The following is an 18213-nucleotide window of genomic DNA, read 5'->3' on the forward strand; positions in this document are numbered from 1 at the left end:
AATGAAGCATAGCCGAACTATATGATTTTGTAGGGATGAACTTTCTTTTGCCATGCTATTTTGAGAAGACATGATTGCTTTGATTAGTATGCTTGAACTATTATTATTTTTGTGTCAATATGAACTTTTGTCTTGAATCTTTCGGATCTGAATATTCATATCACAATTAAGAAGATTTATATTGAAATTATGCCGAAGTATCACTCCACATCAAAAATTCTTCTTTATCATTTACCTACTCGAGGACGAGCAGGAATTAAGCTTGGGGATGCCTGATACGTCTCCAACGTATCTATAATTTTTGATTGCTCCATGCTACTTTATCTACTATTTTGGACCATATATATTGGGCTTTATTTTCCACTTTTATATTATTTTTGGGACTAACCTATTGACCGGAGGCCCAACCCAGAATTGTTGTTTTTTTTGCCTATTTCAGTGTTTTGAAGAAACGGAATATCAAACGGAGTCCAAACAGAATGAAACCTTCGGGAACGTGATTTTCTCACCGAACGTGATCCAGGAGACTTGGACCCTGCTCCAAGGAACAAATGAGGCGGTCACGAGGGTGGAGGGCGCGCCCCCTTGGACGCACCCCCTAACTCGTGGGCCCCCTGTTGCTCCACCGATGTACTCCTTCCTCCTATATATGCCTATGTACCCCCGACAGATCAGAGAAGGAGCCAAAAACCTAATTCCACCGCCGCAACTTTCTGTATCCACGAGATCCCATCTTGGGGCCTGTTCCGGAGCTCTGCCGGAGGGGGCATCTACCATGGAGGGCTTCTACATCAACACCATAGCCTCTCCGATGAAGTGTGAGTAGTTTACTTCAGACCTTCGGGTCCATAGCTAGTAGCTAGATGGCTTCTTCTCTCTTTTTGGATCTCAATACAATGTTCTCCCCCTCTCTTGTGGAGAACTATTCGATGTAATCTTGTTTTTGCGGTGTGTTTGTTGAGACCGATGAATTGTGGGTTTATGATCCAGTATTATTTATGGAAAATATTTGAATCCTCTCTGAATCATGTATGATTGAGTTATCTTTGCAAGTTTCTTCGAATTATCCGTTTGGTTTGGCCAACTAGATTGGTAGTTCTTGCAATGGGAGAAGTGCTTAGCTTTGGGTTCAATCTTGCGGTGTCCTTACCCAGTGACAGAAAGGGTTGCAAGGCACGTATTGTATTGTTGCCATCGAGGATAACAAGATGGGGTTTTTATCATATTGCATGAATTTATCCCTCTACATCATGTCATCTTGCTTAAGGCGTTACTCTGTTTTTAACTTAATACTCTAGATGCATGCTGGATAGCGGTCGATGAGTGGAGTAATAGTAGTAGATGCAGAATCGTTTCAATCTACTTGTCTCGGACGTGATGCCTATATACATGATCATTGCCTAGATATACTCATAACTATGCTCAATTCTGTCAATTGCTCAACAGTATTTTGTTCACCCACCGTAAAATACTTATGCTCTTGAGAGAAGCCACTAGTGAAACCTATGGCCCCCGGGTCTATTCTCATCATATCAATCTCTATTACTTTATTTACTTGCTTTGTTTTTACTTTGCCTTTTACTTTTCACTTTGCATCTATCTATCAAAAATACCAAAAATATTATTTATCATCTCTATCAGATCTCACCCTCGTAAGTGACCGTGAAGGGATTAACAACCCCTAATCTCATTGGTTGCGAGTAGTTATCGTTTTGTGTAGGTACGAGGGACTTATGCGTGGTCTCCTACTGGATTGATACCTTGGTTCTCAAAAACTGAGGGAAATACTTACGCTACTTTACTGCATCATCCTCTCCTCTTCGGGGAAATCCAACGCAGTGCTCAAGAGGTAGCACTTCTTTATCTAAACACCCCCTAGTTTTTATTTACGTGTTCTTTATTATCTTGCAAACCTATCCAACAACACCTACAAAGTCCTTCTAGTTTCATACTTGTTCTAGGTAAATCGAACATCAAGCATGTATAGAGTTGTATCGGTGGTCGATAGAACTTGAGGGAATATTTGTTCTACCTTTAGCTCCTCGTTGGGTTCGACACTCTTACTTATGGAAAGAGGCTACAATTGATCCCCTATACTTGTGGGTTATCAGGGGTCAACTCCCACACCCACCTCGGCCTTAGATCCGAGGCATATTTCATCGTCCGAAGACGGGAGCATGAGCCTCGCCGGACTTCTTCCCCTTACAAAACTCATGACCGAAGACCCAGATGCAATCTTGGACTTGGCTCTGGGCAACCATCCCGAACCGCTGAGGCCCACACTCAGCGGGCCCGATCAGGCGTCCCACACCGAACTCAGCTCGGCGGCTCCACAGTTTCCGGTCCCACTTCCAATCTTAGACAAAGCATTGGGACTGATGCAGTCTCTTGCCATCATGGAGGCCTTACCTTCAAACTATACCCAGCTCGGACTGGGAGCTAAGAGCAGGGAATTTTATGCCCTACCCACCACCCACTTAATAGCCACAGTCGAGGACTTACCGACATGTTGGACTATGCATCCGAATACATCGACGACATGGTCGACGATGCCGACGCCGAACCAGGCCAAGTCCCACCCGCCACGGGGCATTGGACGGCCACCTCAACCTATGATGTGTACATGGTGGACACTCCGAAGAACAACGAGGATAACCCGAGACCAGATGAGGACAAACCCATCGACAAACCACCAAAGCACCGACGTCAGCAGCGCGGCTCATGATCGCGTCGAGCGAAGGATAGTAATACCGGCACCGGAGACAATGAGACTCTGGACGATGTCGAAGATCCCGAATACCCTGTCGAGCCCACGTCCGAATAGAATGAAAGGGAAGAGGGTGAATATAGCCCCAGACATGCTGACAACAAAGATGCGGAGGACAACAACTACATGCCAGAATCCGAAGAGGAGGTTAGCCTCGACGACGAAGACTTCATTATCCCAGAGGAACCCCTCGACCAAGAACGCTTTAAGCGACAACTTATTGCTATAGCCCAGAGCCTGAAGAAGAAGCAGCAGCAGCTCAAAGAAGAGCAAGACACGCTGAATGAAGGGTAGACTAAGGTCCCGACCGCTGAAGAATACAGCCAAGAGCAACCTGTCAAAAGTTACCCTAGGCGCAAGCTGCTGCCTTAATTTGACGACAAAGTCCTTGTGCCAGTACCGTTGAAATACAATCAGGAAGATCAACTAGACGGACCACCACATGGATAGGACAAAATGGCATATCAAGCCGAATGCCAACCAGCACCCCTCGCCGAAGAGGCAGGGAGACGGCAGCAGCATGATACACGTATGACTTGCAACGTGACCTAGCCAATAAAGCTGGTCAGACTAGATCAATCCATGGATCAAGGGGCCTTGCCCCGGCGCGAGATGATGGCTATGAAGCCCGGCGTGACGACCGTTACTATGTTCGGGATCAGTACCAAGCTCAGATGTCAGCCGATCTCCGCCGCGACATTGCGTGATACAGAGGGGCCGCACACCCCCTATGCTTCACTGATGAGGTTATGTAACACCAATTTCCGAAAGGGTTTAAAAACGTAAACATCGAACAGTATGATGGAACAACGGATCTGACCGTCTGGATCAAAGATTTTCTTCTCCACATTCATTTGGCTCGAGGAGACGATCTCCATGCCATCAAATATCTTCCCCTAAAGCTGAAATGCCAAGACAACACTGCTTAAATAGCCTCCCAGAAAACTCCATTGGAACCTGGGAAGACTTGGAAGATGCTTGTAGGGCTAACTTCTAGGGCACCTATGTCCGACCATCGGATGCTGATGACTTGAGTCACATAGTTCACCATCCAGACGATTCAGATCACAAGCTTTGGAATCGGTTCTTAACTAAAAAGAACTAGATCATAGACTATCCGGACACCGAAGCCTTAGCGGCCTTTAAGCACAGCGTCCGTGACGAATGGCTCGCCCGACACCTCAGGCATGAAAAGCCCAAGACCATGGCAGCCTTAATGGCACTCATGACCCACTTCTGTGTGGGTGAAGACAGTTGGTTGACTCGTAGAAGCAACAACTCAGGTGACCCCGACATCTCCATAGTGTGGGACGACAATGGTAAACCTCCCCGAAATAAAAACAAACATCGGAACAACAACAACGACGATGCAAACGATACGACAGTCAATGCCGGATTTAGCAGTCCTAAGTCCAGTCAGCGGAAGAAACCTTTCAAAGGCAACAAAGACGGGCCATCCAGCTTAGATAAAATCCTCGAGAGGCCGTGTCAGATTCATGGCACAACCGATAAGCCTGCAAATCATACCAACAGGAACTGTTGGGTTCTCAAATAGGCCGGTAATATAATACCGAACACAAGGGAAAAGGGCCGCCAAGCGAAGATGATGATGAGTCCTGTTAGCCGAACACCGGGGGTCAGAAGCCCGAGGTGAAGATAGTGAACATGATATATGTCACTCATAGCCTCAAAAGGGAGCGCAAACACGCATCATGAGACGTCTATGCCATAGAGCCTATCGCTCCCAAATTTAACCCATGGTCAGCCTGTCCGATCCCCTTCGATCGCAAGGACCACCCAACCAGTATCTGTCACGGGGGTTCGACTGCCCTGGTTCTTGATCCAATCATCAACGGATACCACCTCACTAGAGTCCTTATGGACGGAGGAAGCAGTCTCAACTTCATCTATCTAGATATGTCCGAAAAATGGGGATCGACCCATCATGAATCAAGCCTAGTAACACTACCTTTAAAGGTGTGATACCAGGAGTGGAGGCCCGTTGTACGGGCTCAATCACACTGGAGGTAGTATTCGGCTCCCCAGATACCTTTTGTAGTGAAGAGTTAATCTTCGACATTGTCCCTTTCCGCAGTGGCTTTAATGTAGTCCCGCATTATGCCTACTTGAAGCTCAAAATGCCTGGACCTCATGGAATTATTATAGTCAATGGTAATACGGAGCACTCACTCCATACTAAATAGCACACCACGGCCCTTGCAGCTAAAGTGTACAACAACCTTATCAAGCCAAACAGTTCGCCGACCAATAAAGCCAATGATGTATCCAAACGGGTCTGGTCCATGCATAATAACAGATTCGGACCTTGATTAGCAGTTCGGCCTCCGCCGATCGCCCCACTAGGTCGCGACTTATGTACCACGCATACATAACTACGCACTAAAAATACCATGAGCAGCGCCTGAGGCACACTGTGGAATAAGTCCATTACACGGCTTGACCATAACTGGACCACATATATCCTTTTCCTTTTAACGCAGGTTCATCAAGAGCCCTACTTGTAGGATGGTTGTTGCAGGAGACCCTTTAAGGCTGGCGCGTTTCGAACCATCAAATACTCCTCTCAAAGGACTCGCTACTAAGGAGAAAAGGCGCAAACGTGCGGCAGGGCATCATTGGAGTTTCTTTTCCAAACTAAGATTTTTAGGCCCTGTGTTAGACTTTCCCTTATGTAAAATATTTCCCCTTTTTCTTTGGGCATGTAATATGACCCTAATATTGAATGACATTTCCTGTCATCGACATATCAATAAAGATATAAAGGGCACACACGATTATCACCTTATTTGTTGGGTTTTGGATTCTTTCCTTGTCATCTGCCCCCCCTTACGTTCGACTGGCATACGTGGCTTGACACGGTCTTCATACCAGGGGCTATCTTCGGCCTCGCAAAATTCTTAAGTCCGAACACCTATAGGGAACTCTTCAGTTTCCCGGATATGGCATTATATGCATCCGCTCCGAATCATGTCTTTGGTCTATAGTTGGGTTGCCCGACTCCTGTGTTTACCACCTTATGTTCCGCAAGTTCGGCTAAGGTAGTAAAGGGAGAACTACTACGATTGTATTTCCAGTTCTTCCAATTAAGTACCTCAGTAGAGAAAGCCAAAAGGTGACTATCATGATAGGCGAGAGCGGGTCAGCAATCCGGTGACTTAGTGTTATACTACGAATCGTTCGCGATTTACACCGTGTTATACGAGGGGCTGGGTTTTTTGAACAGCCGCGTTGCAAAGGCACCGCACTCCGGGCTACCAATCATGCAACAAGGGGCTAGTACTTAGCGCCACCAATGGACTCTTATGGCTAAGTGAAACATGTAAAGCCGCATAGTCTGATTTCCTAGTTCACTCTGCAAGACGCCTCCTACATCGGACCAAGATGTTGGATTAAGTGCTGTCATGCGTTCCCGAACACCCCTGTAATATTTATGTGGGGGCTGAAGCCGACGACTGGTAAACTTTCAAACATATAAATGCCCAAAATAGGAGGATAAACTAATCATAAAATACATAACCATTTTTACATCATAAGTTCATTGCATGACTCCGACAAACTGGACACAACTACTCAAATATAACGTCCTTGCAGCACTGGCCCTCTACAATAAGGGCTCCCTCGAGGACCTCGTCGAAGTACCTCTCTGGCCGCCAGTGCTCCTTGCCCTCAGGTGGCCATGTGGTGGCAATCTTGGTGGCCTTCATCTTTTCCCACTGCACCTTGACGCAGGCAAAGGCCACCCGAGCACCTTCAATACAGGACAACCGCCTAAGGGCATCGATCCGAGGAAGTGACTCCACCAGCCTCTTCACGAGTCCAAAGTGGCTTCTAGGTATGACTTTGGTTGGCCACATACGGACTATTACATCCTTCATGGCTAGGCCGACCACCCTATGCAGCTCGGACAGCTGCTTCAGCTAGTCGCTCAGGGGCACTAGAAGCGCTGGCGCAAGGTATTGCGACCAGAACAGTTTCTCCGTGGAGCATCCCTCTTCGGCATGGAAGAATGCAGCGGCGTCCGCAATACTCCTTAGCAAGTCCGCAAAGGCGCCCGGAGTACTCCAAACGCGGGTTAGTAAAATATATCTTCTACTAACATACCTACTGTGCATGATAAAGGCCTTACCAGCCGGAATCCGCCTCGCCTCTTGGATCCCCTGGCGAGTGCCCTGGGCATCAACCCGGGCCTCCTTCAGGCTCTCACGGGCTTTGGTGAGATCGGAGGCCTGCTCCGAACTCTTCTGCTCCAAGAACTCGCATCTAGCGACGGCGTCCTTGAGCTCCATTTCGACCTCCCCCACCCGCGCCTCATGTCGTCGGCAGGTGGTTTGATCCTCCTCTAAATTTTCGGTCGCTTCGTCTGCGGCCGCCTTGCTCGCCTCCGTCTCCTTCTGGGGTCCGGAAAGGCACTCTTGAGTGACTCAACCTCATCGGCGCCAACTGCAAGTATAGTTATCACATTTTTAGTCATTTTCAAATGACTAACACATATACAATTTTCGAATATACCATTGGAAATATATGATCAAACCCTCCAACGCACACATACCTTGCGTCTCCTCAAACCGCTTGTTGATACAGATTACTTCTTCATCGGCCAGTCGCAGCTTCCGAGTGAGTTCGGAAACTTCGGCGGCCTGGGCGCTCGTCGCCAGCATGGAAGCCTGTTGCACAATGAAGCAAAGTGTCACCTCATCCGAACACTATGTGATCCTCTGTCTGGCTTCGCTAAAACCAGACAGAGTCTCAGGGGCTACTATCTATATACAGGCATATTCCTGTATTAAAATTGGTTAGAAAATTACATCGCATACCTCAAAGCCTGTTAATAGGCTGGTAAAGGCTTCGTTCAGCCCACTTTTGGTGGACTGAATCTTCTCGACCACCATACCGATCAGGGTACGGTGCTCTGATACGTCTCCAACGTATCTACTTTTCCAAACACTTTTGCCCTTGTTTTGGACTCTAACTTGCATGATTTGAATAAAACTAACCCGGACTGACGTTGTTTTCAGCAGAACTACCATGGTGTTGTTTATTGTGCAGAAAATAAAAGTTCTCGGAATGACCTGAAAATCCATGGAGATAACTTTTGGAAAATATAAAAAATACTGGCGAAAGAATCAAGGCTAGGGGGCCCACACCCTGTCCACGAGGGTGGGGGGCACGCCCCCTGTCTTGTGGGCCCCCTGATGCTCCACCGACCTCAACTCCAACTCTATATATTCCGTTTCACGGAGAAAAAAATCAGGGAAAAAGTTTCATCGCGTTTTACGATACGGAGCCACCGCCAAGCCCTAATCTCTCTCGGGAGGGCTGAACTAGAGTCCGTTCGGGGCTCCAGAGAGGGGGATTCGTCACCATCGTCATCATCAACCATCCTCCATCACCAATTTCATGATGGTCACTGCCGTGCGTGAGTAATTCCATCGTAGGCTTGCTGGACGGTGATGGGTTGGATGAGATTTACCATGTAATTAAGTTAGTTTTGTTAGTGTTTGATCCCTAGTATCCACTATGTTTTGAGATTGATGTTGCCATGACTTTGCTATGCTTAATGCTTGTCACTAGGGCCCGAGTGCCATGATTTCAGATCTGAACCTATTATGTTTTCATGAATATATGTGAGTGAGGGAGTCCTGGATTAAGGGGTCCTCGGACAGCCGGACTATATACTTTGGCCGGACTGTTGGACTATGAAGATACAAGATTGAAGACTTCGTCCCGTGTCCGGATGGGACTCTCCTTTGCGTGGAAGGCAAGCTTGGCAATTCGGATACGTAGATCTCCTTCTCTGTAACCGACTCTGTGTGACCCTAGCCCCCTCCGGGGTCTATATAAACCGGAGGGTTTAGTCCGTAGGACAATAACAATCAGAATCATAGGCTAGCTTCTAGGGTTTGGCCTCTACAATCTCGTGGTAGATCAACTCTTGTAATACTCATATCATCAAGATCAATCAAGCAGGAAGTAGGGTATTACCTCCATCGAGAGGGCCCGAACCTGGGTAAACATCGTGTCCCCTGCCTCCTGTTACCAATAGCCTTAGACGCACAGTTCGGGACCCCCTACCCGAGATCCGCCGGTTTTGACACCGACATTGGTGCTTTCATTGAGAGTTCCACTATGCCGTCCCGATAAGGCTTGATGGCTCGCCTTGTTGTCAAGGACAACATCACCTCTGGAGGAACCCTGGATGTAGGCCAGACTCTCCAGATGGGCGGCTTCGTCATGGCCGCCAGCTCGGCTGCCACGCCGACGATGACTTCTCACGTCATCAAGACCAGCCTCCACGTCAGCTTGGAATTCACCGAGCAGATGGATCCAATGGAGCTCTCCTCCCTGAACGAGCTCTTGGATCACATCACCGCCCTGGGAGTCGCTACGGACTATGATTGGATCGGGCTTAAACCCTACCAAAGGGAGATTAACTCTCCGCCGGTCACCCATCAGATAGCGGTGGTGGAGGAACAAAACAGTGTTTCTTCCTCTATTTTGAGGATGAACTATGTCCGAATTCCCGAGCTCTCCGAGCCGGATACTCGTCTACGGGAGGACATGGCCCAGACTCTGAACTTAGAATCGGGCAATGGGCCACAAATATTGGGCAACATCCTGGAGTCCGAGATGCCAAGCTCGGGAGCTCCTTTGCCCCTGGGTCTCAGATCGGATCAGGATTTGGACTTAAATCTACCCACTCACCCAGACACAAGTGATCTTTCCCACATTAGACAAGAGCCCCAAGAGTACATCACTTCTGGGCCAGATTCCTCCTTATAATGAGCTAGGTTAAGGACTGTCGCGAGGAAGATGCAATCTCATTCTTTTGCAAAAATTGCACGGACAAGGGAATTCTCAACGCCATAAGTCGCCGTGACATAGCACACTTTGCCGACTTGGCGGCCATAGTACAGAAGTACTGTGCGATGGAAAGCGCTTGGAAAACCCAAACAAAATTCTGGGATCCTCCCACTCTCACTAAACCCCTCGTCCGAACTAAAAGGGTGCGCTCTCGCAAGTCACCCAATCCAATTACAAAGAAGCCAAAGCCCTCTACAGGGCGTGGAACCGTACTGGAGGTATGGCTCAATAGGCCATGCAAAATTCACATCACACCGGGCATCATACCAACACACATCCTTAGAGCATGTTGGATACTCCGGTAGGTGGCCAAGAGCGGCGAGGACCTCCTCATCAACAATACCGCAGAGCACCATCCCGCGGAGAATTACAATATAGTACTGACAATCTTCGAGACTTTCGCCTCAAACAATAGGCGTAAGCGAGCACTTCGCAGCCTCGCCGAAGTCTGCCACGTTGCAGCAATAAATCCGTGGAATGACACGGCCATAATCTTCAATGCCAGTGACGAACCTCAATTCCGAACAGTCCGAGCACCGGCCGCTTTGGTCCTTAGTCCAATTGTGGACGGCTTCCGGCTTACTAAAGTGCTCATGGACGGTGGCAGCGGATTAAACCTCATCTATGAGGAAACTCTTAACAAAATGGAAATAGATAAGAGCTGCATTGAGCAAAGCAGCACAACCTTCAGAGGAATCATCCCTAGTCAGGAGGCACGATGCGTGGGAAAAATTACACTGGATGTGGTATTCGGCACGCTGGAGAATTATAGGCCCGAAGAAATCACATTCCAAGTGGCCCCGTTCAGTAGTGGATACCACGCCCTTTTAGGGCGGGATGCATTCACAAGCTTCCAAGCTATACCCCATTACGGGTACATGAAGCTCAAGATGCCTGGGCCCAATGGAATCATCACTCTAGCTAGTGATCCGGACATAGCACTCCGCGCCGAAAAAACCCCGCCGCACTAGCCCTGGAGGTATTATACGAAGCCCTCGCGACCGAAGAGTTAACTGCGCTGCGCTCCACAGTGGACAGGGACGACGTGATACTCGACAAATGACCCAAGTCCACCTCTTTTAAACCAGCAGACGAAATAGTCAAATTCCAGGTCCACTCAATGGACCCTACAAAAACATCATCAATTGGGGCATAGCTGAACCCTACAATAGATGCTGCACTATGAGAGTTCTTGCGCGAGAATTGGGACATCTTTTCCTGGCATCCTTCGGACATGCCAGGTATCCCACGCAGGTTGGCCGAGCATAGCCTAAACATACTAAAGGGATACAAGCCGGTCAAGCAGACTCTTCAGCACTTTTCAGAACCCAAGCGACAAGCCATGGGAGAAGAGCTAGCCAAGATACTCGAGTCCGGATTCATCAGAGAAATAAAACATCTGGACTGGCTAGCAAACCTGGTGATGGTACCAAAGAAGGACAAATCCTGGCGCCTATGTGTCGATTTCAAGGACCTCAATAAGGCTTGCCCTAAGGATCCCTCCCCCCTCCCCCGCATCGATCAAATCATCAACGCTACCGCATGACACGACTCATTGTGTTTCCTCGACGCATACTCCGGATGCCATCAAATCAAGATGGCGGAGTCTGATCAATCCGCAACGGCATTCATCACTCCATAGGACCCCTTCTGTTTTGACACCATGCCTTTCGGGCTAAAAAATGCCGGTGCAACCTATCAACGCATGATTCAGACATGCCTGGAAACACAAATTGGCAAAACAGTGGAGGCATACATAGATGATGCGGTCATTAAAACCAGACACGTCGAATCTTTAATAGACGACTTGAGGCTTACGTTCGACAATCTCCGAACATATGACATCAAGCTCAATCCGGAAAAATGCATTTTCGGCGTACCTGCCGGAAAGCTCTTGGGCTTTATCGTTTCCATAGAGGAATTGAAGCAAATCCGGCTAAAATCCGAGCTCTGTCACAGTTGGCTACCCCAACAGACCTCAAGCAAATCCAGAAATTAACTGGATGCGTGGCCGCCTTAAGCTGCTTTATCTCCCGATTAGGAGAAAAGGCACTACCTCTTTATCGCCTTCTTCAATGCACCGAATACTTCGAGTGGAAGGATGCGGCTATGGCCGGACTGGAGGAAATAAAAGCCCTCTTGGCCACCAATCCAATCCTGGCCGCGCCAAATATCGGTGAACCTATGTTGTTATATATAGCTGCAACACACCAGGTTGTAAGCGCAGTGCTCGTCGTCGAACGAGAGATGGACGGACATAAGTTCCCGCTTCAAAAGCCGGTAAACTATGTATCCACTGTCCTCACTCCACGCAAGTCACGGTACCCACATTATCAAAAGATAGCATATGCGGTCTTCATGGCATCTCGAAAACTACGACACTACTTTCAAGAGTGTTCAATCACGGTGGCCTCCGAAGCACCACTCAATGACATAATAAATAACCGCGATGCCATGGGCCGGATTGCTAAATGGGCTATCGAGCTCCTCCCGTTCAACATAACATACAAACCACGGCGAGCCATTAAGTCGCAAGTACTGGCTGACTTCGTCGCCGAATGGACAGAAGCCGAACTCCCTAAAGAGTACGGCGCGTACTCCAATTGGATCATGCACTTTGATAGCTCTAAGATGCTGGCCGGTCTAGGGGCAGGCGTTGTCCTGACATTCCCCACCGGAGATACAGTCCAATACATACTCCAAATACTATACACAGATTCCAACAATGCAGCCGAATATGAGGCCCTGTTGCATGGTCTTCGGATGGCAGTCTCCATGGGCATTCAACGCCTAGAAGTGCGTGGGGATTCAAACCTCGTAGTATCTCAAATAAATGGAGACTTTGACGCCAAGGACCCAAAAATGGCGGCCTACCGCAATGCCGTCCTCAAAATGTCAGCTCAGTTCGAGGGGCTCGAATTCCACCATGTGGTCCGCGAAAACAACCAAGCGGCGGATATCCTCGCTCGCATCAGCGCTAAGCGCGAACCCGCCCCACCTAATATCTTTTTGGAAAGCCTATTCAATCCATCCGTGGTGTGGGAAGGGGAGACCGGCAATACCAGTCCAGATCTGAATGCAACCCTAGATCCCGAACACTCTAACATAATCGGAGGCTCCGCCACCGAAATAACACCTTTGGCCCACGCGATTATGGCTGTCATCACCCGTGGACAGAATCCTTCTTAGCCTACCTAAATAGGCAAGAACTCCCTGAGGACCAAAATGAGGCATGTTGCATTGTGCGACGCTCTAAAGCCTACAAAGTCCATGAGGGAGAGCTTTATAAGAAAAGCACGACTGGAGTGCTCTAAAGGTGCATCTCCAAAGAGGAAGGGCGGCAGCTCTTGGCCGAAATTCATGCCCGACTCGGCAGCCACCATGCCGCAACTCGGGCGCTCATAAGCAAGGCCTTCCGTACAGGTTTCTACTGGCCGACAGCCCGGGCAGACGCACAGGACCTTGTCCAACATTGTGTCGGTTGCCAGCTTTTTGCAAATCAAAGCCATATGCCACCTACCGCTCTCCAAACAATCCCCATAACTTGGCCCTTTGCGGTCTGGGGCTCGATATGGTTGGACCCCTTAAAGGAGGAAGCCATAAGAAGAAATACTTGTTGGTCATGGTCGATAAATTCACCAAATGGATAGAAGCCAAACCAGTTAAAACGGCTGAGTCCGGACCAGTGATAGACTTCACATCCGGGGTCGTACACAATTACGGTGTCCCCACAGCATCATCACCGATAACGGCTCAAACTTCACAGCCGACGAGGTGAAAACTTGGTGCGACAAAATGGGCATAAAGCTCGATTATGCCTTCGTCTATCACCCCCAAACAAACGGTCAAGTCGAACGAGCAAATGGTCTTATTATGAGCGACATTAAACCCAGACTAGTGCGTTCCTTGAAGGAATCAGATATGCACTGGGTCGAGGAGCTCGACTCCATACTATGGGGGCTGCGAACCACGCCAAATCGCACAATTGGATACACACCATTTTTATGGTGTACGGCGCAAAGGCAGTGCTACGTGTGATATCATCCATGACTCACCTCGAGTGCGCATGTACAAAGAGAGAGAAGCCGAGCTGGATCGGCAGGACAGCTTAGATGCCCTGAGGAGGAGCACGACATTGCAAAGTCCCGTTCCGCATTCTATCAACAGCAGGCTCGAAGGTATCAGAGCAGAGAAGTATGGGCCAAAACTTATAACATTGGCGAACTCGTTCTACGCCTACCAGAGAAGAAAAAGGACAAGCTCAAGCCCAGGTGGGACGGTGTCATGACCGGTTTTCCGGGTGTTAATTTCCAGAAAATGGCCGTTGTGCTCACCAGCCCCAGGATTACTGTTAGCTGATGAGGCACCAAATTGGTACAGAAATTCCAAGTGAAATACAAAAATATGTAGTACAAGACCATTCTGGCCTATGAGTACAACAAGTGATTTCTAGAGGTTGATGGCGGAAGCGGTTTGTGGATCATCGGTGTCTATGGGACTCCATTTCCCAATAGGAACAGCTGACCAGGTTAACTCCTATCTTCACGAGGCTGCTATCACCGCTGCTTAGGTTCCGGGGCTGTCGTCGCAATGCTCCTCTCCGTGCAGGAAATCTGGCCAAGACAATAGCCAGGGACAAGCCAGTGAGTACTTTGAATGTACTCGCAAACATTATGAACACGGGTATAATATAAATGATAATCGTGCGCTGAAATATTCTATGGTCACATCATCAGTCATAAAATAAAATCTCTGATGCATGTAAGCAAGTTATTTATATGCAACATGAATATGCAATAATGGGGTAGCAATAACATGCACCGATCGGGTGTCTGAAGCGACGCCTCGAAAGGGCCATGATATGAAGCATGCCTCAGTCGGGCGTCTAAGAGACGCCACATAAAGGGCTTATATGGTAAATAAAAAATAAGCATGCCACAGTCGGGCGTCTGTGCGACACCACATAAAGGGCTTATAAAGTAAATAAATAACAAGCAATGCCACAGTCGGGCATCTCGGCGACACCACATAAAGGGCTTATAAAATAAATAATCACAATGAATATCCAGGAGGTAGAACCGTCCCAGGGATACTCAAGAATTCAAATAATAAAATGGGTTAGTCCATAATAAACATAACATAATTATCACAAGTCGTCAGTCATGATCCACGTTCTGGTTTAGTAGTTTCTCCTCCGAAGACCGACACTAAGACCGATACTTGACCCGACCCAGACTGTAGTCCTTAACCATGGACACGGCTATTCAAATAGGTTTAGTCTCTGCAGAGGGTGTACTCTTTACCCACAAGTAACGGATTTCTTTAGTCCATCGGGACTAATTCCGTCTACGATCTTTTAATTGAAAACACACCTGACTTGCACACACCAGCTTAACTCACCAGTGTCTGGAATCACCCACGACACCTGTCAAGCAAAACTCTAAGTGGGGAGGCTACAACCTCACGTAGCATGGGATCAAATTTATACCGCACGCTCTAAGGGGTGCCCCCCTCTTGGTCCCAACCGAAAACACCCATGCCCCCGGACCAGGTGGCCTGCCTACCGGCTACAACCGGTATCTTCCACCATGGCCTCTCTGTACGGTGTGTGCTTGAAAGGGGTTGACGACTTACTGAACCGTACCCTACTTGTTGTAGGGACAAGTGGTAGTACGAAACAAGTATGGGGGTTACTGGAACAAGACTCGATCTATGGTCGACTCAGGAGGTTTATGAATTCCCTACATGATATGTATCACAAATATATTTCAAACAACACAATCAACACTCATTATACCTTACTATGCCATACCGGACACAACCGTCCCGACGGAGACCGGCGACAAGCTCACGCCTACCCAAGGCAGAGGCTTTCCCGGATTCCTTCCGGCATGCATGCAAGGCACATGAGGATGATTACCATCACAAGTGTGTTCATTTCCAACAGCATGGAAATCATTAATATGCATCCATGCAAATGATCATATCACATGAAATAACAAGTTCTCTGAAATGAGGTGGTGTTATAAATGTGTCAATGAACACACCAAAAATATTATGTCGGGGTTCAGAATGCTTGCCTTCAAGTTGTGGGGAGGCAGGGTGCACTCCAAAACATTTGAAGGCTTTCTCCTCTCTCCAAAATCCTATTTAAAATATTTTTGAATCAATATATAGTTTCAAAAACAGTACCAAAAAGTTGTCTGATTTTTTTTGAAATAAATCTTAAAATAAACTAGACAATATTTGGGAGATGTAGGAAAAAGAATCCAGTCATTTGGATTTATATTTTAAAAGTTATAGCCAGTCAAAGTCCTGGTCAAAATCTGTTTTTATAAAAAAATATAAAAGAAAACGCTTCAGAAGGAATACGTTTTCGGTGTAGGGGAAACGTACTGGGGAGTTATACGCCTTCACTTAAACACGTGTGGAGGCGGGCTGGGTCGCTGACAGTGGGTCCAGGGGCCACACTGGTCAGGTTTGACCAGTCCCCTTCCCTCTTCTTCCTCTGGCCGAACAGAGGCGGGGGCTCCGGCGATCGTCGTCGATGTTTGGCGGCTCCTCGCGGGCCCCCGAGGGTGGGGATGGATCCGCAAGACTGGGGCGGTCCTCCCGGTGGTCGTTGGGTCGGCGGGGACGGAGTGAGCTGCCGGCGGCGAGCTTCGCGGCGGAGGAGGCTTCAGGAGCAAAGTGGGTTTGGGGCTACGGTGGTTCCCGACCAAAATTGAGCGTGGGGTTGCACTTACGAGAGGAAGGGAGAGCTCCTGGTGGAGAGAGTGGAGAGGGGGAGGCCCTGGTGGCGCCGAAATGGCCGGGGCAGTGGCGGTGGTTGCAGTTGCCGGAGATGGGGAAGGAGACCTCCTTGGGTCGATTGGCTGCCAAAGGGGGTCCTAGGGGGGTGGCTTGAGACTGCTTGCGTGCGGGGAAGAGCTTGGGGCTCTTAAATAGGCTCGTCAAGGCGGTTCCGTGGCGGCCGAGGATAAGGTCGCCGGCGACCGTCTTTCTGTAGCTTGCAGAGCGATGTGGAGGCGACGAGAGCTAGCCGACGAGCGAGGGGATAAGCTTGCACGGCTCCCCGGGGCAGGTGGCGAGCCGGGATGGCTCGGGCGGCGTCGACCGTGGCAGAGGCGCGCTGCGGACGCCGGCGTGCCGCCAAGAGTGCCCTGACAGCGGCGCTGTAGGGTGCCAGGGTGGTCGGGGTGGCGTGGCGGTGCAGGAGGGGAGTGAGTGGCGTGGCTCTACAGGGCGGGAAAAACCAGGGGCGCTACGTGTCGGCTCGGGCGCGACATGTGCAATACGCGTGCTCTGCTCGCGCCCAGAGCACGCACGGGACGTGCTCGACGAAATGCTAAGGCATGCTAGAGGTCGCGGGTGAGGCTGGCAAGAAACAGGGCTAGGTTAGGGTTAGTCAGAAGGTAAATGGACATGGTGGTTAGGTCAGGTGGCCAAGTTCACAATGCAAACAAACACTCATGCCAATTTGGTCCATGCACTCCAGGTGTTTGACAAAATGCCACAGGCACCTAGGCTTTTCTTGGAGTGGCCAATTCTTCCAGATTGAAGTCTCTTTGGATGCACAAGAGGGTGGTGAGGTTAGTTTGTCAAAAGAAGAAACTTGTTAGTGCAAGTTTTGCAAAACCTCAGTTTTTGACAGAAGGAAGAGGGCATGGCTGCAAGCACTTAGAATCATCCAATGGGTCCAATCTCCTGGACTTAAAGGTTTGGCAAGGTACACTACAAGCAGGAGAAAGAATCAAGGGCCAAAGAGCAAGCAAGAATATGGTTGTTGTACAAACCATCAAGTTGGCCCAGAATGAAGATGAGGTTGATACACTCAAATTTTTCAAAGAACATCATTGGGTTTTTGCATAAAGTTGAATCATAAGCTACTACCAGCATCCCATAATTTTGGTGGAGGCTAGAAGGAAGTATTTAAATGAGTTGTAGTGCAAAATTGCCCACTGGACCAGAGAAGAAAATTGGGTGTATAGCTCAAAATATTTCATGAATAAAAGATATTTTTGCTTAAAGTGATTTAAAAACATCACCTGACATCTCCAAATTTTGGTTGGAATTTTAAATGAATTTATCAAATGGTTGTAGTTCAAATATGGCCATATAACCTTGGAAAAACCATTTTTCAAGAAAATAAAGATCAAGCAAATTAATTATGTAATTAGTTCTACTAGTAAAAGAAAAGTTTTTCTTGAGAGGTTAAACAAGTCCAATAACATATTTGAAAAGTTTTCACTTAGGGGAAAACTCCATAATAGCAAGGGAGAAAAAAAAATAAAAAATCAAAAGGGAGCCCAGAAAATAAATTTTTTAATTTCCTGGCAAAATTTTTAATTAATAAAACATGGTCAAAATTTTGGGGTGTCACAGACGGTCCCTTCATCATTGATAAAGTTCTCACCGGAGGAGCGTACTGTCTGCGTGATGCATCAGATAATCGACTCGAGCCGAACCCATGGAACGCGGCCAGACTCCGAAGATTCTACGCCTAGTGCCAAACTCTCTATTTGTCTCCTTACCTTCGTCTTCCCTTTTTAAGTTATATCCTC

The 18213-nt window shown here is 48.2% G+C and overlaps 1 pseudogene; it reads right to left on the reverse strand.

Moving 5' to 3' along the window:
* Window positions 1-7127: 7127 nt before the first annotated feature.
* The window catches only part of LOC123089955 (uncharacterized), a 103078-nt pseudogene continuing 91992 nt past the window's right edge, over window positions 7128-18213 (reverse strand).

This window comes from Triticum aestivum, chromosome 4B (genome assembly GCF_018294505.1).
Source record: "Triticum aestivum cultivar Chinese Spring chromosome 4B, IWGSC CS RefSeq v2.1, whole genome shotgun sequence".
NCBI classification, from domain to species: domain Eukaryota; kingdom Viridiplantae; phylum Streptophyta; class Magnoliopsida; order Poales; family Poaceae; genus Triticum; species Triticum aestivum.